The following is a 20,346-nucleotide window of genomic DNA, read 5'->3' as shown; positions in this document are numbered from 1 at the left end:
GTCCCGAGTCAGTCTCTTATGCAGAGCTCACCCAGGCCATGGCCTGTGCCATGGATGTATATCCCCTGTGGCTCCCTGCTCAGGAAGGTGTCCGCTGGGTCCCGTGTTAGGCAAGATATGTTGATGTGCTATTTCTTTTTGGATCTCCATCTCCATAGTCTGTAGTGTAACAGTAATAACCCTCATTTTGAGGCTCTCCGGTTATCTAGCGTTGTGTCTTTTGCTCAGTTCCAGTGAGAGCCCTCAGCTTGTTGCAGATTGCTGATTGCTGCTGGTGAGGACCGGGATATCCCCCCCAGCCCAAAGGGGGGGGAGAAACAAGGCCAAGTCAGCCGTGTCGTTAAAGAGAAGGAAATCGTCTGCTTTCCCTGCCTTGTCCGAAGGAGCAGGCCTCAGGCATTGCCGGCAGCGGTCTCCCTTAGCTTGTACCAAATGGTTCAATCAGGACCAAGAGGAAGCTGTCCCCATGCTACAGAAGGGCCGGGGGTTTCTGTGTGAGGCGATTGACTCTCATTTAGGTGAGCTTCATGGTATTTTATCGAGGAGCTTCGACAGCATGCGTCCTGCTTTGTTAGCTGTCCGGCCCCGCCCCCGACTTTGAATATTTAATATAGTTATCTGAATCAAAATTTTCAACATCTGACATAAAGTTGTAAAAGTACTAATGAGAAAAGTACTAATCAAGATTCACTTTAATAATGTAAAATTTAACATGGGAATCATCAATTTTCTGTGTATCATTATAGTACAATGTATAACAAGCTATAACAATAGCCCTTAGAAAGTGAGGATACATGATAATGTTGGGAGCAACAGGATAAGTCATCATCTTGAATGAAAGTTCTAACAAAGACATGGGGTTAATGCGTGGATTAATTAAATTTATATTATTATCGTGCTAGGTAAGGCACGAAAATAAAATAAAATATAAAAACTAGCGAGAATAAAAAAGCACCATCTCTTGTACAGCTAAATCAATAACAAAATATTACATACAAACACATTTTGTTATAGTTTCAGCCTGTTCCCCATCTTTGTGATAGAGTGTATTGTTGTATAGAAAGGAGGTTTACTGGGAAACCCGTTGGGGAGGCTGTTATCAATTATTACACCAGCTAAGTATTATATATTGGTTTGGGGGTGCGAATTATTCAAACATATATATTTTGATGGATTAGATAAACATGGTTTTCTAAGGCAAAATGTTTAATGCAAGAAAAAAAAACAAGGAACGAATCAAACACATAAAATATTATACAAAAATAAATTCAACAACAAGATAGAAAACTAGATCTAAGATGTATGCGTCACTTGTCAATATACGAAACAACATTTTCTCTATGGTAAAGAGAGATCGAGTATGGCAATCACTATAACACAGGAAATAATCAGTCTACAAGGCGAGGGGCACACTCTCTTCATCCAATTTAAATTAAAAAAAATGACACTGATCTAAAATTCTATATTAGGGCATAAAGGGACACTACACTGCCCAAATATAAAATACATTTTAAAAATCATTGTTTAGTGGGTATACCCTAATTAAAACATTTCATGCATTTAATTATTTTTTTTATTGGAAGTATATCTAAAAACATCTTACAAAACCTGCAGTTTTCATGTCTGCTGCCTTTGCAAACCCTCCCCTTCTAACCCCACCTAGACTTTCTGTGGCTGCTCAATCACAGACTTCCCAATACAGCTCAATGAAAAGTCTTTGGAAGGCAGCTGCTCTGAACAATAGCTGCCTCTTCAGTTTAGCTCCACTGCGCTAACCAACAAGGAAATAACAAGACTGGTGATATAATTGACAGCCTGGGGTGTAACCAGATTAATTTAAAAAATATAAATTTCTGTTAAATTTGCACTTTTTGCAAAATGAAAAAATAGAACACATTGAAAACACATTCTGTACACATACAGGTTTTCATCAAGCAAGATAGTCTTTAGGGGTCCCTTTAATATATGAGAACAATTGCAAAAACAATGAATGCCAGATCCATCAAAAGCTACTGAAATATTTTTATGAAAAAGTAGATTTAAGACTAAAGTCTTGTTTGTGTTAAAACAGCATAGATCAAAATCAACAGAAAAAAAAGTTTATAAATACAATTTGAGTAGAAAGATACTAAGAAGAATAAAAGACAGCAACCCATCATGCCTGTCCTGCTGCCCCGAAGGTGTTATAGGCCCTGTTTGGGAACACTTACTCCAATAACACTGACATGCTGGCTTCATTGCCAGCTCATCAGTGTCAGAAAAAAGTGACATCCGCCAATCTGTTCATAAAATCCTTTAGCGCAGTGGTCCCCAACCCAGTCCTCATGACTTTCCCATTTTTTTATTCAAATGGAGATACTGACACAACCTGGACTGGGTTGGGGACCACTGAGCGAATGTGAGACGTACTAACCAGCGGGATAACATAGCAGCTTCATCATGCACGCTGTGATGGAGAGCAGGAATGTTGACATAAGGAGGATTTCGTCTATAACAATAGACTTCCTCAGGAGCAATATAATAAAAGAAATAATCAAATCTAACAATCAAGTCAGGTAGAATGCAATGCAATTCTACCTGACTTGATTGTTAGATGTGATTATTTATTTTATTATATTGCTCCTGAGGAAGTTTATTGTTATAGACCAGGGGTGTCAAGCTCAAATTCATCGGGGGCCGCATCAGCAGTTTGGTCACCCTCAAAGGGCCGGTTGTATCTGTAGGACTATGTGTCCACTCTTTATTATCATAAATTATTACACACACACCCTGACAGAGACATACACACACACTGACAGACAGACATACACACAGACTGACAGACATACACACACACACTGACAGACATACACACACACTGACAGACAGACATATACACACACACTGACAGATACATACACACACACACACACACACTGACCGACAGACATATACACACACACACACTGACAGACAGACATATACACACACACACACTGACAGAGACATACACACACACTGACAGACATACACACACAGACTGACAGACAGACATACACACACACACAGACTGACAGACATACACACACACACACAGACTGACAGACATACACACACACTGACAGACAGACATATACACACACACACACTGACAGAGACATACACACACACACACACACACTGACAGACATACACACACACTGACAGACAGACATACACACACACACAGACTGACAGACATACACACACACACTGACAGACATACACACACACTGAAAGACAGGCATATACACACACACACTGACAGAGACATACACACACACACTGACAGACAGACATATACACACACACACTGACAGAGACATACAAACACAGACACACTGACAGAGACATACACACACACACACACACACACACACACTGACAGACAGACATATACACACACACACTGACAGACAGACATACACACACAAACAGACTGAAAGGCATACACACACACACACACACTGACAGACAGACATACACACACACACACACACTGACAGAGACATACACACACTGACAGATAGACATACACACACACACAGACTGACAGACATACACACACACTGACAGACATACACACACACTGACAGACAGACATATACACACACACACACTGACAGAGACATACACACACACACACACACACACACACTGACAGACAGACATATACAGGGAGTGCAGAATTATTAGGCAAGTTGTATTTTTGAGGATTAATTTTATTATTGAACAACAACCATGTTCTCAATGAACCCAAAAAACTCATTAATATCAAAGCTGAATATTTTTGGAAGTAGTTTTTAGTTTGTTTTTAGTTTTAGCTATTTTAGGGGGATATCTGTGTATGCATGTGACTATTACTGTGCATAATTATTAGGCAACTTAACAAAAAACAAATATATACCCATTTCAATTATTTATTTTTACCAGTGAAACCAATATAACATCTCAACATTCACAAATATACATTTCTGACATTCAAAAACAAAACAAAAACAAATCAGTGACCAATATAGCCACCTTTCTTTGCAAGGACACTCAAAAGCCTGCCATCCATGGATTCTGTCAGTGTTTTGATCTGTTCACCATCAACATTGCGTGCAGAAGCAACCACAGCCTCCCAGACACTGTTCAGAGAGGTGTACTGTTTTTCCTCCTTGTAAATCTCACATTTGATGATGGACCACAGGTTCTCAATGGGGTTCAGATCAGGTGAACAAGGAGGCCATGTCATTAGATTTTCTTCTTTTATACCCTTTCTTGCCAGCCACGCTGTGGAGTACTTGGACGCGTGTGATGGAGCATTGTCCTGCATGAAAATCATGTTTTTCTTGAAGGATGCAGACTTCTTCCTGTACCACTGCTTGAAGAAGGTGTCAGTAGGACTGGGAGTTGAGCTTGACTCCATCCTCAACCCGAAAAGGCCCCACAAGCTCATCTTTGATGATACCAGCCCAAACCAGTACTCCACCTCCACCTTGCTGGCGTCTGAGTCGGACTGGAGCTCTCTGCCCTTTACCAATCCAGCCACGGGCCCATCCATCTGGCCCATGAAGACTCACTCTCATTTCATCAGTCCATAAAACCTTAGAAAAATCAGTCTTGAGATATTTCTTGGCCCAGTCTTGACGTTTCAGCTTGTGTGTCTTGTTCAGTGGTGGTCGTCTTTCAGCCTTTCTTACCTTGGCCATGTCTCTGAGTATTGCACACCTTGTGCTTTTGGGCACTCCAGTGATGTTGCAGCTCTGAAATATGGCCAAACTGGTGGCAAGTGGCATCTTGGCAGCTGCACGCTTGACTTTTCTCAGTTCATGGGCAGTTATTTTGCGCCTTGGTTTTTTGAATGAAACGCTTGATTGTTCGATGATCACGCTTCAGAAGCTTTGCAATTTTAAGAGTGCTGCATCCCTCTGCAAGATATCTCACTATTTTTTACTTTTCTGAGCCTGTCAAGTCCTTCTTTTGACCCATTTTTCCAAAGGAAAGGAAGTTGCCTAATAATTATGCACACCTGATATAGGGTGTTGATGTCATTAGACCACACCCCTTCTCATTACAGAGATGCACATCACCTAATATGCTTAATTGGTAGTAGGCTTTCGAGCCTATACAGCTTGGAGTAAGACAACATGCATAAAGAGGATGATGTGGTCAAAATACTCATTTGCCTAATAATTCTGCACTCCCTGTACACACACACACTGACAGAGACATACACACACACACACACACACACTGACAGACAGACATATGCACACACACACACACACACACACTGACAGACACACACACACTGACACACACACACTGACAGACATACACACACTGACAGACACACACACACTGACAGACATACACACACTGACAGACACACACACACTGACAGACAGACATACACACACTGACAGACACACACACACTGGCAGACAGACACACACACACTGACAGACAGACATACACACTGACAGACAGACATACACACAGACAGACATACACACACACAGACAGACATACACACACACAGACAGACAGGTTCAGGAGGGTGGCTTAGCTGGGATCCAGAGTGCTGCCTGAGGTAGTTGGGAGTTGGAGGAGCTGGTCCTGCCCAGCCCCCCTCCTCTCTGCCCTCTGCTGTCTTCTTGGGAGGACTTCCTCCCAGGCAGACGTGAGGGGGCCGGCGGTAGCTCCGCCCCTGCTGGGCGCCAGCCGCGCTGTGTGCTACAGAGGGAGCAGGGATATGACGTGTTCATATCCACGCCCCCTCCACACAGTCCGCGGCACTGCAGCTTGGCGCTCGGCCACGCTACAAGAAGTGACCGGCAGGAGAGGGGAGCTGTGCGCTTCCCTCCTGCCGGTCACCCGGACATTTGCGCCCCCGGGCCGGTGCGCCCTAAGGCGGCCGCCTGAGCCGCCTTATGGACGCGCCGGCCCTGGGTGAAGGCTGGCGGCCGGCGGCGGCTACACGGGCCACATGACGAGGTCGGGCGGGCCAGATTCGGCCCGCGGGCCTTGTGTTTGACACCCGTGTTATAGACGAAACGCGTAGAGCTAGAGCTATTCACTATTTTTATTGCCTGTGAGTCCTGTGACCCACTGTTCCTATCTTACCATCTGGAAGGAGTGATAAGGATATCTGATGGGCGTTTTCACTTCTTACTTTTTGTAAGTGCTTCCAATAAATTGCAATTTTACTATATCATACAGTCCTATACTATGTTCAATTTTTCTTTTGCATATACGCCTGACCAATAAGGGATCCCTCTACAGGAATTTCTAAGATACCTTGATGGGCTTGAAACATACCTCTATCTCGTGAGTGTAATTCGTATAGCAGGGATTACTCTACTTAATGGTGTTACACTATGTATGTTTTCTGCTTTTATTTTTTCTAGGTGTATCTTGTATTTTTTGGCTATTTGTGAGGATTTGAGGAATCCTTTGTTACACTCTAGAATATAAGGGAAGTCATAACCTTTTTTATTACATATTGCTGCACTTGGGTGGTCTATTGTGATACATATATATATATATATCCACTGTAACACTGTTGCTGGCTGGGGAGGGTGAGGAGGAGCCGGTGGAGCTCTACCGTGCAGCTCCGCCGGGTTCCTCTTGCGAGGTCGGAGCGTTGCTGCGGTTACCGTGGCAACGCTCAGATCTCGCGAGAGTGAACTCTACCCCAGGAACTGCAGGGTAGAGTTCACTCACCACTAGGACCACCAGGGACTGCAGCATGCAGACTCCTGCATGGCAGCACGGCTCCCCCTCCCAGGCTACAGGTAAGAAGGGAGGGGGATATGAAGTTTATTTTTTTTAATAACAGAAAAATAAATTTCATATATTTACATCTTCCTCCCACACACACAGACACACACAATTCCTCCAGACATATTCACACACACAGCACACACACAGTAACAGCACACTCAGACACACACAGCACCATCAGACACACACACTGAGCACACACAGCACCCTCAGATACACAGCACCATCAAACACACACGGCACCATCAGACACACACACAGCATCCTCACACCCTGCACCCTCACACTAACAGCACACTTGCACACACAGCACCCTCACGCACACACAGCACCCTCAGAAAAACACACAGCACCCTCAGACACACACAGCACACTTACCCACACAGCACCCTCACGCACACACAGCACCCTCAGACACACACAGCACTCTCACACACACACACACATATACATAATATATAAAATAACCCTCAGTGAGTTAACAGACAAAAATAATTAGACACATAGAATATGATGGAAGATAAGAACACCCTCATACACACAGCACCCTCTTACACACACACACTGCACCCCTCACACACACATGCTGCACCCCTCACACACACACATGCTGCACTCTTCACACATACACACAGCACACCCAACACACTGTAACCCTCACACATATAAACATACATATACATATGTAGAAAGGCCATTAGGCCTGAATTTGTGGGAGGAGTAAGTCCTCTACTTAAACTCCCAGCCCCTACTCACCTCTGCCGTTCCAGTTGATTGTCTATCCCCATAGCAACCAGCACTTCCGGTCCGAGCTTCCCGCTAAACAGCTCCAGTCTCCTGCAGCAAGATGTGTCCAGCGGAATCCTCCGTCCGTTCTGCGGCCCATCCACCCGTCTTCCTCCCGGTCGCGGTACTTGGCTTCTGGTCACAAGACCGGCATGCTCACGTAAGCTAGTGAGGGAAATAGCGTTCGGCTATTTCCCTCTGCTCGGGCCTAAAAACGTAGGGGTAGGCTCCCTTTTTTCTCTTACATTACCAGTTCACGTATACTTACCCGTTCATGCATTCGCGCCACTAAAGTAGACAAATCATTGGGGCCTTCGTACGGTCAAAACTGCCAAACCATGTATAGGCATAACTCTGGTGCTAATCGTTACATTTCTGTGTTACCTTTCGGTCATACACACGAACCATGTACCTATTTACTTACGCGTTCGTGCATCTTAAGCGATTGATGTAAATCCTGTTCACCCCTCGCATACTTACCTAATTCATTCTATTGCTATTCGTGCGGAATTAAAAGAACGCACATTATACTTTACCTAAACAGGTCCCTCGTACGGCTAAAACTACCGATCCCGTTCAATAATACAAGCATTTCGTACACACAAATTCATTTAAAAGCACATACTTTCTGTTCGGTTATTTAACTGTTTATACCTACCTGTCAGTATGAGTTATTAAATCCGTTTAAAACTACAACCTTTTACCAAACTGTGTTTTCCGGTTTAATTATGTTTAAAATATTAAAACCTTGTATCTTGGTAATCGGTTCTTTTCCCTACACCAAAGTGGTTAGTAAACTATGTTTAACGTTCATTTATCAATTAAAATAGATTCCTCCTGACACCAAACTAAAAAGGGCAGAATTCTTTAACTCCACGCCAACCCTGTACAAACACTACATACATATATTAATTATTAACACGATCTTTTAGGGCAATACTGGTAAAACCCCACAATTTTATTTACTACGTTTTCTCCTTAAAGTTACGCAGTCATTAATCCTGCCTCTGTTACATGTCTTTGGCTTCACAGATTGCCTCGGTTTCTTGTATTTCTGCTTAAAGTTAGCAAATTCAAGTTCTTGTATTTACAAACCCAGGTATAGTATTTACTCACTTTGGTTTCATCTATGTCTATGCCTCAATACAACACGCACTCTAGACTTGTCACAGTAAAAAATCGGTTATTTATAGCATACTGTCACAGCCTTCGCTAATTATTAAATATTCAATGGGTTTAATGCATAGCTCCAGATTTATTCTAGGCCTCCACCGATTTCTACGCATAAAACCAGTTACGCTCATCCAAGTACCTGTACAACAAATCAAGGTATAGTTCTCTACTCATTACAGGACCTTTTCATACAAGACCTAACGCGGTCTCGATTCATTACGACTAACTCACGGTCCTACGCCCTTGGTGTGTTAAATTCTTTACATTTTTCTACCTAGGCCTACGGTCATACTGCCATCAGGCAAGAAAATACCCAAACTACCTAACCCAGTACTCAGCCATACTACCAGGTACTTACGTCCTTACTCATGTACGGCAGTCACTACCCCAAGGCCTCAATCAGCCTCTCTCCATAACGTAAACTCATCCCAGTCTTAGACTAACCATTCAGATCCCTCAATTCAGGATCTCATGTTGCGCTCCTAACAGCCAACCCTTACTACAAATCATACGCCACCACGTTACGCATAAATACATCAACATCTGTCTTAATCCTTAGGCTTCTTCTACGAGGACAGCAGCAGCCAAGACTCGCTACATAAAAATACTAGAAGGTTCCAGTTCTCGGTTATAACCCCTTCAAGGTTAGTATCCACACATTACACCAGAATTACCATTCAACCTTAAGTATATAAGTGAACTGGCTTACAGGGTCTAGGCTACCGCCCTAGCTCACCCTAGTAGAAAATCCGGTCCCACAAGGCCATCTCCCACCTCAACACGGAGGTACGGCCCCACGCCCAAATCATAGTTATACTCCCCGCCCGCCCTACTACAGGGCTGTAGTCAGGGCCTCACCTGTCACGGCCACACGTTTTGAATCTCTTTACAGTCACCAAGAGGCCAACACCCTGCCACCACGTCTGTGGCCACGATTTTCCTAAGCCAAATCATAGGTAGAGCCTCTCACCGCCACTTGGCATTAGCAGGGCCTCACCTATCACCAATTCACAGTTAAGTGTTTCGCTTCGGCACTAGCATTACAGTCCAGTTCTTGGAAAAAGACCCCCCCTCATATCCCTCCCGGTTCCCCTACTCCCCTTCTAATATCTCATTCACTAAATCATTTTTGAGAATGTCCCAAGAACCAACCCCCATCGAAGAGTTGCCCGAAGAGATCCCGTATACGCCCATCAGACCAGAGTCTCCATGCAAATCTCTCACCCCCTCAACTCCCACGTCCTTGAGAGCATGAACTATTCCTAAAATTACGGTCGAGCTTAAGCTCAGGGGAATCCCCTTTCCAGCTATGGCTAGAAAGGCAGAACTCTACAGACTGCTCACCTACCAAACCCCTGAGCCTAGGCCAGGCACTAGCTCTCAAGGACAGCCACAAAGCGCTGGCACGGCCACCCAGGATACCCTAGCAGCAATCTTGGCCAACTTGCATACTTTAAATAACAGGCTATCTAAGGTGGAGAGCGCCATCGCCTCCCCAGGTAATACCCCAGGCCTCCCAGTCTCCACCCCGGCAGTCCCCGCTGTACCACCATGCCCCCCCATACTCCCCTCTCCAGCACCAGCCACAGCTATATCGCCTTTCGAGTCACCACCTCACTCCATCCCAGACTCCATCAGGAAAGAAATCCTAGACGGGAAGGACGTGTGTCTGGTGTCTCTGCTTATAGCATCCCAAGACATACTGGAGAACAGGGCATACAATTACGGGGACATCTCAGTGGTGCTTAAGACTAGAGACCCTAGGCTTAACAAAAAAATATCCATCCCCCAGTTTGTGATAGCCTTCGGGATATACCGTGACATCAACTGCACGGTGTATCCCCACAGAAGAGAGGAGCTAGACCTCTACCTCCACAAAGTGATGGATCTAGGCATCATAAGTCGGTATCAGCGAAGGCGGCGACCCATCTGAAACAGTTCAATGTCAGAATTAACTGGTGTCAGATGGATACAGAACTATTCTGTCGCCACTTCGCTGGTCTCAGGCCCCCGTCTTGCGCCGTATGCAACTCTACATCGCATACGGCGGACTTATGTCCTTCCGAAGCTGATCCTACCACCTCCACTCCCACACCTCATCCCACTTTCACCCCTCACAACAAATCAGCAGGTGGTCTACGTGATAAGCTGGGTAGGCCCATCTCCTTTCTAGGTAAAGCGCAGGTGTGCAATAATTTCAACGCAGGCTCCTGCAGTTTCAGCGCCTGTAGATTGTTGCACATCTGTTCCATATGCTTTAGGGCACATACCAAGACCATGTGCCCGTCCAGGTTGTCCCCTAACAAATGACTAACCGACATCAATGTCGACAACCTGGTTTTATACCTAAGGACACACCCTAGCAGGCATTTGGTGGAATATCTGACCACTGGGTTCACACAGGGTTTTCTCACATGTATCGTAGCCATCCCCATGGGCAAACTGGAATGTCCCAATCTATTGTCAGCATGCCAAGATCCAGTTTCCACAGACACTCTCCTTTCCTCTGAAATTGCCAATGGTTTCATGATCGGACCCTTCACCTCCTCACCATTTTCCTCCTGGCGCACTAACCCCATTGGTGTCGCAGTACACAAATATTCTAATAGTATAATTATTGATTTATCGGCACCACACTCCTCTTTTGTTCCCAGCATAAACGCACTCATACCCGCAGACGAATTCTCACTTCAGTATGTAACAATTAACGACGCCATACAATCCATCATCTCATCTGGTAGTCGCCCCTAGCTCAGCAAAACGGACATCACAAATGCTTTTAAATTACTACCCATGCACCCCTCACTCTGGCACTTGCACAGTGTTAAATGGCGAGAAAAGTACTACTTCTCCACATGACTCACTTTCGGTTCTCGGATATCTTCGCTGAGACACTATGCTGGCTGCTTCTGAACGTCCTCAGGTGTCACTCTGTTATCCATTACTTAGACGACTTCTTACTGATAGAGCCAGGGGCACAAACACCCACCGCTATCAGCAGTACTACAGCACTTTTTTTCCACACTTGGTGTACCATTATCTCCATCAAAAACAATCGGCCCCACAACTAAATTAACCTTTTTGGGGATAGAGCTAGACTCTGTTACCCTCCGAGCTAGCCTTCCCCATGACAAACTGATCCGCTTGAGAGGGGAGATAGACATGTTCCTGTGGAATTATGTTTGCACCAGAAGGGAACTCCAGTCCCTTCTGGGATCCCTTAACTTCGCCATGCGCATCATCCCGCAGGGAAGGTCTTTTATATCCAGGCTTCTTTGCCTGCTCCACGGGGTACCGAACTCTCGCCCAGTTTCATTGGACCCCCACGCCAAGGCTGACTTAGCTATGTGGGGGAAGTTTTTGGCAGATTGGAACGGTATCTCCATGTTTATCCCCCCTCTCTCCATTTCTTCACCCATCATTCACACAGACGCTGCAGCCAACACTGGTTTCACAGCCATTTTCGGGAACCACTGGTTCAGGGGTCACTGGCCCGCTGAGACGGATGCCTTGCCAGGATTCAGGGAGACCTCAGCCCTATTCGAAATGTATCCCATTGTGGCAGCCGCACACACCTGGGGTCATCTCTGGTCCGGCAAGGCAGTAAAACTCGGCGGCTTGCGAAATCATAAACAAGGGGCGCTCATCGTCCCTGACCATCATGCGGCTGATTCGCAAGCTGACCTGGCTGGCAGCAACCGTCTAGTTTCACTTAGTTTGTTTTCACATCCCGAGTATCCACAACACGCCCGCTGACGCTCTTTCTCGCTCTCAATTCCAGGTATTCTTCCAGGCACTCCCTACGGCTCACCACCAGCCATCCAGGACACCACGATTGCACAAACTAATCCTGGATTGAGACACTAATGCACCACGCTAGGACTCTCACTCACCAAGCACTATCACCTAACACAGCTATCTCATACAATAGGGCACTTACCATTTTTAACAAATTCACTGCAGAATTCGGTTTACAAGGCGATTTTTCTACACAAACCATGGTGGCTTTTGCCTCTTTCTGACACATCTTAAACTTTCTCACAAAACCATTAAACTTTACCTCACTGGGGTTCAGCACCATAGCCTCACCAATTTTCCTAACAATACCCCCTTCTTGTCATCATATCCCATTAAAAAGGTCTTGAAAGGTATATTAAAGGTTTCGGTTCCACTCACCACCACAAGACTACCTATAGATGGGTCTATCTTTAGATCACTTAGCAATCTCCTTGACGAATCCCCGTTCGATCCCAACACAAACCTGGTGATCAAACCTGCTATTTATCTTGCTTTCTACGGTTTTCTCAGACCCAGAGAGTTCACCGTGGTTTGTCAAGGAGATATCACGCACAGCCTAAAAACATCACACCTCACTAAGGTGGGGGATCACTACCTACTTACGATCCCATCAACTAAAACGAATCACTCACAACACCCCACCATAATTCCTCTCTTCCCTACCGATAATGCCTGGTGTCCGGTCAAGGCGCTAGACCACCTACAGTCAACCCATCACGCGCACTTACCAGACTCTCCGCTCTTATCACTACAAGGGCACCTGCTCACCACGGCTAAATTCACGGCACATGTCAGAACTCTACTATCCAAACTGGGTTACAATCCGGCTTCATTCTCCGGGCACTCCTTCCGCATAGGAGCCGCTTCATCAGCCTCTAGCACAAACACCCTATACCACGACCAGAAAAAGAGCTTCATCAACGTACTTGGTTATGTAAAAAAGGCAATAAAGTGTGTATTTTCTCGAACTTCTCTTTTGCCCTCTTTTATTTACAGGCCCACTCGTACGTTGGTTTCGGCACACCACAACCAACTTTGCCCTTTCAGATACTATCCATTACGTATTAAATTCCGAGCACAAGTAGAAAGGCCATCAGGCCTGAATTTGTGGGAGGAGTAAGTCCCCTACTTAAACTCCCAGCCCCAACTCACCTCTGCCATTCCAGTTTATTGTCCCCACCCACCTACACCCTGTTATCATTACATTCTCCTTGGTGGGCCCTCTTTTATTTACAGGCCTACTCGTACGTTGGTTTCGGCACACCACAACCAACTTTGCCCTTTCAGATACTATCCATTACGTATTAAATTCCGAGCACAAATATATATATATATATATATACTACAGCACCCCTCACACTGCACCACTACACACATTACGCTCCAGATACACACTAGATCCCTTACCCAACTCTGGATCATCTAATCTACACACATACACACACTAGACCACTATATACACTCTAAATCCCCTACACACACACAATCTCCTATACACACTCTGGGTCCTTTACGCACTAGATCCCCTACACACACACACACACACACTGCACCACCTACACACACTACATTCCTGACATATAATCTCTGGATCCCCTATGTACACACTACATTCCTTGTTAGCAAACACATGCTACATTCTCTAAACACACACTCTCTACAAACCCTACACACACTACAGCCAGTATGCACACACCCGCTACATCCCCAATACACACTATGCCCCCTATACACACACTCTCTACAGCCCCTAGCACGATACGCTTTCCTGGCCCTTTCATCCTCTGGTATCCCACTTACTGAGACACCAGAGACAAGTTAGAAGCAAACACAGCGCAAGCATGTTATTACATTTGCTTGCGCTGCGCAGAACAAAGGCCTTTTTCTCATGCTAGAGCTCTTCAGCGGGGCTCTGCGCATTGAACTAAAATGCCCACTTTGAGAGGGGGCATGCTTGTCATTAGTGATGACAAAACACGCCCTCTATGGTCCCGCCCCCTTCTCAGGGGGCCGCTGTGATTGAAAAATGCACGGGCCAAATTTTTTTCCCAGTCCGGCCCTGGTTGCAACCCTGTAGGAAACATTTCTGGCTTGTGTTGAATGTCATTAAAGGTATGCACAATTAACTTATTTAGTTTGTGCTAAAAATATATGTTATCAATACAATTACAAAATTATTAAGATAGAATATGATATACATTCAGTTTATCTAAATCTGGGTGTACCATGGCAGATACATTTTAAAAACACTCATTGTATGTTAGACACATAAAGAGAATGAAAAAAACAACTATTTTCTATAGTGTTTTATGCTGTAGTCCAGAGCCAGCCAAATTAATTAAAAACAAAACAAATAAAACTCCAATTAAAATGTGCCATAAAACATATATGGGTATCCGTTGCACATGTGTGACCTGTCTAGCTAGTACTAAAGTAACCTTTTCCGTGCCGCTGCAGAATACCCAAACGTACCACATTGATAATAAATATAAATAAAAATGATCCCGAAATTCCCTGTTGGAAGAGTGCTATGATCCATCCATGAAGTCACCATGGATGATATGGCGGTGGTCCTGTCCCCCACAATAATCATCATAGAAGCCCTTTTGACCCTTTGCTCAAAATGGTCCAGCAGCTCCCTCTTTCTCCATCCTCCTTCCAATTCAAGATGGGATGACACATTATAGTAAACAATATCTCTTGTCGTTATGAAAAATGTACAAACAGAAAAATGTACAACAGTTTAAATAAGATCATGACAGCAAAGTCAGGTAGGTATATGGAGATTGTTGAGTGGTAAACATGAAAGACATGTTTTGCCTGTAGTGGCCACAGGGGGATAAGTAGTGATTTAATTGTTTCACTTCCAAGCTCAGGAGACTGATTTTGTTCTTCTTGGAAGAGAGATAGGTGTCCCAGTGGGGAGGTGAATGATCTAACAAGCTTTTCAAGAATAAATGTACTTGTAACTATGTGAATCCTCTCCACCACCTGGGGGATAGTGGTTTATCTCAGGTCATTGTAGAGTGGAGGTAATTATGTGACATATACAGGATTTTTTATTAAAGTGAGAATCGCTGTGAATGTAAATTAATTTCCAAATTAAACTTCAAATCAGCCAACCTAAAACCAGAATTGACTTTTGAATTTAGAATTCTTCTAATTTAGATGCGCTTGCCTGAATTTTAGTTTTTTCTGTTGATCCAAAAGAAGGCAAAAACCCCAGTTTGAAGTGCTTTCCCATTTTGCAACATACTAGGAAAAAATCCTTCTCGGCTCTGGAATAGCAATCAAATATCTTAAATGAAGAAGTTATTGATAGTAAAAAGGATATCTCTAAATCTCTATATATTTTTGCAAGCATTCATCCAGTTGCTGTTTAAACCTCTGTACAGACTCTGATAAAACCACCTCTTCAGGCAGAGAATTCCACAACCTTATTGTTATTACTTTAGAGAACCGATTATTTTGCCTTAGACTAAATCTCATTTCTTCCAGTCTAAATGTGTGATATTGTGTCCTATGTATAGTCCTGCTGAGAGAATGTGTTTTTTTTGCCCAAATATATTCCACATTGAGGCTTCTTATTTCTAAACTAAACAGATTTAAATTTGTTAACCTTTCTTCATAAGTAAAATCTTTCATTCCTGAGGGCCGGGGCCTGACCGCTGAGCTGAGCAGACGCAGGGTAGTGCTGCTCCTGCTCTTCCAGGCATATATTGCTGACCACAAGCCACAAACAGCCTTCAAATGCCACAAATGGGCCACCAACTGCAATGTGATATCAAGGGGCACATACTGGCACCAAGCAAGCAACCTGCCCTGCAGGAATAACAGATGCGACACTCACGGCATACAAGCGTGGACGGTGCAGGGGAGGCGGCCGCTCCCCTGTTGCCCCCAATGGCTACAACCCTGAACAAGGGCCTCGTTCCCCCCTCTATTGACCGATGGGGGTTCTCGGTCCCAGGAGTGCCCCATCGAGCCCTGCGGCAACATCCCCAGGCAAAGCTTACTGACCTCAAAATGTCGGAGACCATGACAAGGCATAATGGTACAGCACAGGGGCCTGACCTCCATGCACGGCTGGATGCAGTGTTCGCAGCCTTCTGGAGAAAGATAGAGCTGAGAGAACGGTAGGCTCATACGCTGACTCCAGATGGGTACTCACCTGAGGCACTACCCTCCTGCATCTGAGAGGCTCATCTTGCCTGACGAAGCAGACCTGTAAATGGCGCCACAGATGCCGGCGTTACCCATCTGCAAGCAAACCCACGCGTCCACACCAAGCAACAGCTGCCGCCCAGCGAAAGAAAACGAAAACCCAGTCCAGCTTCCAGCCACTGCCATACACAGTGAAAAGCCTACACCCATACTCATACTGTTGTCTGGCGACAGCTAGGGGGATCCATCGGGCCCCGTTGGGCAGGTCCTGCTCTGGTCAAACTCCAACATACCCCCAAGCCAGCGAACAGATGAGCCCGATACTGCAACCCTCAGGACTGGGCTCTATATTGTCCCCCGAGGCATTGGCTGAACTTGGCGACAGGCTGTATAAGCTACACTCTTCATGTTTTCATTTTCCTTTTGTTTATTCTAAATATTGCAGGACTTGTGTAGGTTTATTGTGGACTAGGGTCTAACTTAGTCTACCAGATATGTCCCCCATGGTCAAACTGAGGAAAGACCATAATTAGCCTAGGTGGACTGAATTTTTAACCCCATAACAGCTCACATTCCACTAATGCCAGTAACTTGTCCACGCGTGTGTGGTTGGGCCTTCCTGATAACACTAAGATTGCTATCCCAGTTAACCAAGCATCTACTAGAATCTCATACCTCACTTATGCATATCTAACAGTACTTGTTGTCAGTTCAAATCGATTGTCCTGTTATCTGTTTCTCTAGACTTAGACAATATTGTTACTCAATCTTGTTATCTTTTCTACAAAAAAAAGTGCAGCATATCTTGCCATTAACATGTACAGCACCTGTCATGTCATTCATCAATATTGCTTCGTGAAATGAACTCTGCACTTTGAAAAATAAAGAATTATATAAAAACAAAATCTTCCATTCCTTTTATTGTTTGTAGCCTACCTCTGCACTTTTTCTAAAACTATAACATCCTCCTTTAGAACGGGTGCCCGAAATTGTACAGCATATTCAAGACGTGGGCATTAGTGATGGTGTGAGCAATGTGAATGAAAAGCTTATTTGAACAAAATTACAATACAAGTAGGAGGTAAAAGAAAAAGGCTCTGTCTACTAAGATATGAAAACAAGATTGTAAATGGATAAAGGTGAATAAGCGTTTTCCGTGAAGTGGGAAATAAAGGCTCTGACCCACGTCTGGAGATTAAAACCAGGAATAATATAAGATATGACAGAGACTTGTGCTGCTACAGAAATTGCAGCGGATGCAGATAAGTGTGCAGATATGGGCGACATGTGGGAAGATGCTTTTTATCAGACTGAGAAAGCCTGAGTAAAGGTGAAATAATTTTCCAGATCGTTTTATTTTTCTGTTTGAGAATAAATCCTCATTTGAAGAATACTGTGGAATCTCCATTATCTTACTGAGGAGGGTTTACCTATTGCTGGAGAGACTTGGTGTGGACTTATACACAAACCGCCGGTTATTTAAAGCGATTGTAAGAGAATAACTGATTTGCTCCTTCTAATGTGAGTTTTTTTCAAATTTGCTTGTATTCTCTATTATTGTAACAAAGGTTACACTATTTACTAAATTGAGAATTTAAAGTGAAATAAAAATGAAGATATTTTTTTCCAGTTTGGGTATATTGACCTTAGATTTAAAATTAACTTTGAACCTACTTTGAGTTCTCGGTTTAGTGAATAACCTTATACAATTTGTCTAATTTTTTTATTATTATTATTAATAAGAAGTTTATATAACTTCAGAATGAAAAACATAAGATAAATTCTATAAAGTGTGGTTTTAATTTGATACAGATTGTGATATATATTGGTCATTATAACACTCCAGTTCTTATTAACGTGATTGGTTAAGGAATTGTGACACAAAAACTGTATTCCTAACGCTATAGTGTCCTCCTGCCTCAGTATCCCCCACCCCCCAGCCCGGTGATTGTAGGGTTAAAATTTTCTTTCCCACTTACCGCGCTGGATTGATCTCCTCCCAAGGGGGAGCCTAGTTTGCACGTATTAGATCTTCTCCATAGGAAACCATTGAATCAATGCTTTTCGATGGGGATTTTGAAGACGCTGCAGATCCTCATGCAAAGCGTGAGGACGTCCAACGTTGTTTCACAGAGCTAAATTCCGTAAAAAGCCAGGAAGCACCTCCAGTGGCTATCAGGAAGTCAGCCACTAGAGGTTGTTTTTACCCTGAAATGTAAATATTGCAGTTTGTCGGAAACTGCAATGTTTTAAATTGCAGGGTTAAGGGGACGACGGGCACCCTGCACCCAGACCACTTCAATGAGGTGTAGTGATTTGGGTGCCTATAGTGTCATCTTGTAAGGTAGTGACATTACTACTGCTCTAACTAGCTGATATATCACAGGTGCAATAGAAATTTGCAAAGTTCAGCACAGTACTTTTCAATTTTTTTTTATAATTTTGTATCCTATTCATAACTCTGCTGGATTGCATCTATGTTAACATTATTTTTGAGAATATACTTTTAATAAAGTATCTTTATTTTAATGTAATTAATTATATAAGTATGTTGACAGAGTAATCTATAGGAGATAACACCTTGTGATAAGAGGCTGTGATTTTTTTAAACTGGATTCTGCTCATATTTTGTAAACTCATACTAATCAATATGATTTGACCTGTAGAGCAAAGCTAAACAGTATTTTGCAACTCTGGGTACCTGCACTTGGCTCCTACATGATACAGTTAAATTGACAAAAGCTTGGAATTTCATCAACATGTACAATGTTTCTGCCAAAAACTGAGCAATCAGATTACGCCTCAATGAGATCATGGATTGGTCATCTGCGGGTAGTTTACTTAAGAATATTAGAAATGTTCCATGCAGGGAAATGGAAACAATATTTTACAGAAGACTAGTTTTTTAAAGACCTTAAAACTTATAACTAAAGTAAAACATTTTCACACATGAAAGTACATTTTGTAATATGCCAATGTAAAAGTGTCATGTTCACAAATAATGTCAATAAAGTAAAGATATTTTAACCCCTTAAGGACCAAACTTCTGGAATAAAAGGGAATCATGGCATGTCACACATGTCATGTGTCCTTAAGGGGTTAAACAATAGTATAATACTAGGCAGGTGCATGGGGAAATTTTCGGTTCGGCATTCCGAAATTCGTGACTTTCGCAATTCGGACTTCGGCAATTCGGCACTTCAACACTTCAGAACTTCGGCAACTTCGAGAAACTTCATCACTTTGGAAATTCGGCAACTTCGGCACTTCGGCACTTCGACACTTCGGAACTTCGGAATTTCGGCATTTCGGGACTTCGGCACTTCAGGACTTCTCTTGCAGCCGCTTAGTAGATAACTCCCTAATTCCCACGGTATTAGGGAGTTATCTACCAAAAGGCTGAAAGACCTAAATTGGTCTTTCAGGGAAATTTACTAATACTAAGTAAAAATTACTTAGTATTAGTAAATTTTGCCCCTACTTGCTATACCGCGAGTAGGGGTATGTCTAGTAAACAGTGAGCAGCCTGTGGCCTGTGGCTGCTCACTGTTAAAAAATAAATAAAAAATAGGGTCCCCCCTCCCGAGCCCCCACCCGCAACGCGCAAGTGGGGGCTTTTAATCTAATGGGAGAACC

This window comes from Pelobates fuscus, chromosome 4 (genome assembly GCF_036172605.1).
Source record: "Pelobates fuscus isolate aPelFus1 chromosome 4, aPelFus1.pri, whole genome shotgun sequence".
Classification (NCBI taxonomy): domain Eukaryota; kingdom Metazoa; phylum Chordata; class Amphibia; order Anura; family Pelobatidae; genus Pelobates; species Pelobates fuscus.
This window is presented reverse-complemented; position numbering follows the sequence as displayed.